Genomic DNA, 6000 nt, shown 5'->3' on the forward strand with positions numbered 1-6000 from the left:
ACAGGAAGTGCAAAGTAACAGTTAGTTTATCTTTGTGGGTATAGTTGGCATTAAGATGCCCTGTTACAATTGACAGTTGTTTCATCCTACAAGCAACTCTAAGCTAAAGCAACTGTATTACCCCATCTGGATGAGACAGTCAATGGAATTTTTTCAACCTGTTTATTTTATATACGTCATTAAGATTTTGATGAATGGAATTGTTTTATCTATTCCAAGTGTTGTATTTTAAGAGAACCCTTTTCAATTCTCCTTCTAGACTGCATCGATCTTTTACAGGACCTTAACCCTTTCTTTTTAAAAGGGGGTTAGGGTTGTGAGCTAACATAGTAATGTTTATTACTATTTTGGGGGTAATATAACCAAAAGGACTAAGCTAATTATATAAGATAACAAACAAGAGTTGACTTATTACATCATCCAAACTACTTTAGAGACACAGATGAGCTGCTCATTTACACCTATATTGAGATTTTCACAGATTAATGTTGTCATGTCAAGTATTTTATCTACATTTCTTTGAACTATCTACAGAATCTTAAAGTATTATGAAATGATATTCATATGTGTAATAGTCAATCTACATAGTAAACCACAATACTACCAAATGATCAATATGATCTGTTCTAAATCTGATAGCCAGGCAGACCTTGCAAAAAAAATGTAACCTCCCTGGTGAAGGTAATAACAAAATCTATTTTCAAGCAATGCAAAATGCATACCTGGAAAAGAGTGTAAATATATGTATGTATTATTCAATGATATGTCATTATAGAAATATTAACATTTGAAATAATGTATGGATACAGTAAGCACCTGAAAAAAAGTTTATTATTATCTTGTCTTGCTCTTCTTTATTGTGCTGGAGAAAGGGAAGGGAGTATTAAGGAATACATGATCAGGACGGAATTTAACCCCAGAGGACCTGGTGAGAAAGTTCTGTGACTTGTGAATTTGATTCAATCTGGAGAAAGTTTCTGCCGTTGGTTTCACACCTTTTCATAGTACTTCGATGAGCTCTTGTTGAATAAATAACGGTCCTGATGTTATGGTTGGTTTGTGTCTGCAAAACTGTGTCGCTCTTGGTGTTTATGCTGCAGCTGACTGAACTACACAGATACACTAAGAATAGAAAATGTTATTCTGAATAATTCAGACTTCAGAAAAAGCCAAGTGGTGAAAACTAAAAGCCAAAGCTGAGAACAACCTAGCATATATTTACATTTACAGATGAATAACTGATTACTGACAGAAGCTACTGACATTAAGAAAACTGGAAACGGTCACTAAAATAAAAATATAAATAAATTTTCTTCCTTGACGTTTGTACTGGTAAGACATTTTTCTGCTCACCTTCCAACAGACTGGTGGTTATCACACTATCCAAAGACGAAAGAAGAAACTGATGAAGATAAATGAAACATTTAAGCGACCTTGTGAAATTGCAAAAGCCTCTGTGAAAAGGTGAATAAGCGTTTGTTATTGAGCTTGAATGTTGCACTAGTGAAAACAATGTTTGTTTTGGGTTTTTTCTGGACCAAAATGATGGGCTCAAGCTCAGCTGCTCAGAGTGAGCTGATATAATTTATTGTGTAATGATTTAAAAAATAATTGTATCTTTTGTGTTTTTCCTGAAATCTTAATTATATAATCATAGATAGGAGGATGATATCGTAATTTCTTATTCCATTTGACCTTGCACATGGGTGACACTTGACTTGGAAACCAAATGGGGGATTAAAAAACATAATTCCACAAGTAAGTAAGCAAGTAAGTAAGTAAAGGTTATTTGTAAAACACCTTTCTAGACCAGGGTCACAAAGCGCTTTAACAATCAAAACAATACACAGCTAAAAATATATACTATAAAAGGCCAAGACACATAAGACAAACACAGGAGTCCCAGAAAATCAGGGAAACATCTGAAAAAATAAAAATGTCTCAAGATGTTTCTTGAAAGAGTCAGTAGATCATCAAACACAGAGAGAGAGGAAGATCTTTCCAAAGCTTAGGAGCAACAGCCTGGAAGGATTTCTCTCCTCTGGTCCTGAACCGTGTTCAGGAACCATCAGTAGATTCTGATCCAAAGACCTCAGAGCCAGAGCTGGGTTGTAAGCCTGGAAATGTGAGTTCTTCTACTAAAGCTTGTTTAAATTGTATTTAACACATTTTCCACCGATGAATTATTGCAAAATCGTCAACCCATTACACAAGAGAGCCAAAATCATAGCATTCAAAGCTAGGGACAAGCAAAATTTATATTTACCTTAACCTCAACATCAGTTTTACTCTTTTTTATTGGGTTGTCTTCTAAACTGTCCATGATGTCCTACTCAAATCATATCTGGCAGCAAAACTCTGTAGAAGGAAGCGTCTAATCAGGTTTGACGTCTTGATAGCAGTTTATTTGGCAAATTTCTACACCTGAACTAGCAGGCGCATCATGTTCTGCTATATATTCTCTCAGCTTCTGCCTCAGATCAGACATCAGAAACAGACTCTATGTAAGGCAGTCCATGTTTTGACCATATCTCACTAAATGTTAACTGTCCTAAGACTTGTCAGGAAAATCCACTCATGACACAAAAAAAACTGGAAATATCTTACAATTCACTCTCTTCTTTCTCTTTGGCCAAGAGTTATGAAAGAGAATTTGTTTGGAAATGTTCAGTCTGGACATGAGTCTTGACCTTTAATGAAAGTGAAATGTGCCAACAGACATTCTGCATCAGAGTCTCTGTCTGAACCTCAGACAGGGAGTTGGTGCTGCTCCACTGCTTTTCCTCATGTTTCAAGCCCCTCACAACCCTTGTAGAAACTGTCATCCCTTCTGTCTCAGCCTGTCCCCACACCCTAAAGACGTTGACCCTTGAAGAGACATGTCACATCCATAATTACATCTTCCTCGGCGCTCATCAAACATGTCAGAACTCATCGAGACAGATGTTGAGCTTGACACAAATGAGTGCCCCGACTGTTCACTCGCTTAAATTAACCTTAATTAATGAAGTAACCTGATGGGAAGCAATGATCCTTGTTTATATGGACTGGTTTATTGAATGTACAGTGATTTCTTAAATAAATCCTTTTAAATATATATCTATTTGTTACTTCACATATAGTGCTATGTAGGTTATGTGGTTAGTGAAAGCTGATATCAATTGTTACCATTTGAAAACATGAAAAAAACATATTGCCTCAGCAAGCATGATGAAATTCAAAATAAAGTATTATTATCTATCAACCCTAGAACATCCGCATCTCGTGATGGAAGTCGTTTTTCAATCAATCACGTCAGCAATCAAGGTTGTATTCAGAAAGCAGCAATAAAATGAAAATCACGGCACCACAATTTCATGGATTGTGACCACTTGAGGGTTTCATGGCTCAAATGTCATCAGAGGGAAACATCTTTTCATGAAGAGAGGGATGAGAAAACACTTTTTTGATCATTGATTTTCCTTATTGCTCTCTCTTTCATCATAGCAACCTAAACAAAATCTTGTTTGGTTATTTTTTTTTTTCTTCCTTGCTGAGACCTTCAGTTCCTGCAGTTTCACCAGCTGCTCTGTGATCACTCGTTTCTCATTGGACATGCACAATTAATAAAACATTTTTACCTTATGTAACCTTTCTCAGCAAGAAGGAAGCTTACTTGACTAATACCTAAAACATAAAAATAATAGAAGTAAATACATGTGTCACATATACAGGGTTGTGTTTTTTTCTCTTTCAAAAATGGACGAAGTGAAGACATCTCATAATGTTTCAGGGATGCTAGGATGTATTTATAAAATTAAGTAAAACCACAACTTTAACCACATGAGCAATGGTTCATGTTAGTCAAGTTACTGGAAGATACTTCTTGGCACAAAGGTTTAATTTTTGTGAAACACCAAAGCAGCGGCATTGTTAGACCATAGAGACAAATGAAATCATGAGGATAGACTAACACTATTATAAACTCCTACCATTACTGATTTATAAGTGAGATAAGAATTAAGTGGGAGCCCGACATGATGGTCTGTGGGAACAGATGATTCCCTCTATTGACATTTTATTTTGTTAAGCCATTTACTGTCTTTATTTTGTCTATTGTTTCACCTTGTGTTATGGCAGTTGTCAGACGCAGTTTCAGCCATTGTGTCATCATCTAAATCTTCCTTTACTCCAGACTTTCTTTTCTTTGTGCCTAGCGACAACAGTCGCTCCCTCATTCATTAAAAGGATTTGTGATTTCCTGAATTGTTTGGATATATCATTCACAACACACAGTACTGCAACATTCTTAAGTGTGTGTCACCTTTTTAAAGTTAAGTTAAGTTACCTATATATTATTATAAGTAACTTAAACGCTGACAAAAAAGACGTTTCCAGGTTTTTCTTGTCAGTGTTTAAGTTGCTTATAATAATATAATAAGTATTCTCTGTGGCTGGGCTTAGAGACATGGTCAGAAGCATAGACATCCAGTAGAGCAGGGGTGGGCAATCAAAATTCTACAAGGGCCACATTAAATTCCGTAAATGCATTAGAACCATTTATACATGATCATACTTTGACATTACGAGGGCCGCATAAATACAGTCAAAGGGCCGCATGTGGCCCCCGGGGCCACACTCTGCCCAGGTCTGCAGTAGAGGGTCAAAATAGAGGTTATAGTTAGAATTGCCTACTAGACGCCTTGCTCTGAGGTTTCCATGGCTGAGTAAACTTTAAAAAGGTGACACACACTTAAGAACTTTGCAGTACTGTGTGTTGTGAATGATTCTATTAGATCCATGTCTTTGTTGTCATTAAAAGTCAAGTAGAAACCAATTGGAAAGCAGCCTCAGGTCACATGCCTGAATTGTCAGCATCAACATGGCACCATCTTTTTTTTTTCATCCAACAGAAATGTATGATCAGCAGTGATCCTGAGGGGGCAAGAAAACATGATTTGTTAGACAAGCAATTTCAGATTCCTGTATGTTACAGTATTGTAGACAAAACGTCGAGGGTGTGAGAATTCATTATACAGGATGAATCCCGCTCCTTATTCAACCAGAGCCAGAGTCTGTACGCTTTAATAAGGAACATGCTTTTCGAATACTAGAATTAATCGAAACAGCACAGGAACCATCCAGCGTCGCTCCTGCCCTGCAGCTCGGGGGCCTGTCATTCATGCGCCTCTGTGATACGCTGTATATTAAACATTACTGTTTTTATTTCCTCCCTGTTTGCACATCAGTGAGGCTTCATGGAACGAAAGTGACAAGCGAGAGCAAGAGATGAGCAAACACGGCGGTAATGGACTTTGAAATCAGCGGGGACATATAGGTTTGTGTGATTTGAATGCAAAACAAAATGACTGCGAGAATAAAGGTTTTATTCAATTGTGGCCGTGGTGAAAGAACAGAGTTGTTTACATTGGTGGGTCGGTATACAGTGACAATAGTCGGAAAATGATATCTCTCGGCTCATTTACACAAACATAATGCAATAATGGTGCAATCAGAGGAACACAGTTTTCAACATGCAGACAATTGAGAGTTTAACAAATGTTCCTCCTTCACTCTTTCTAAGATTCTTCTCAAGGCAGATGTGCTTAGCATTCAAGACAAGAAATTATGGGATAGCTGTGGCCCTTTGACTTCCCTGTCCTGCCCACCTTGTATTCATTCATATGGTTGTCCTTTATGGACCTGCAATTATCGTTCTTTTAATTTGTTACAATGCAAAAATCAAATTTTTCTTCTATCGCTATGAAATTGATCTGCATTATAATTAGACAAAAAGCAGGAAACATAAAATAATGTGATATGATCCTGGAGCTATTTTCTCTATCATGATATCTCACTGTTAAGGATGTATTGCATATAGGCTGATATTTTAATGCAAAAGCTTCATAACAAAGAATTCATAATTCATAATGAAATGTTTTGACACACTTAGATCGTCTCTCATTATAATTTTAGGGCAATTTTTTTTAAAACAATTTTAGGGTTATATTTTACCATAGG

The sequence above is a fragment of the Callionymus lyra genome, chromosome 4 (assembly GCF_982586985.1).
Source record: "Callionymus lyra chromosome 4, fCalLyr1.hap1.1, whole genome shotgun sequence".
Lineage (NCBI taxonomy): Eukaryota > Metazoa > Chordata > Actinopteri > Syngnathiformes > Callionymidae > Callionymus > Callionymus lyra.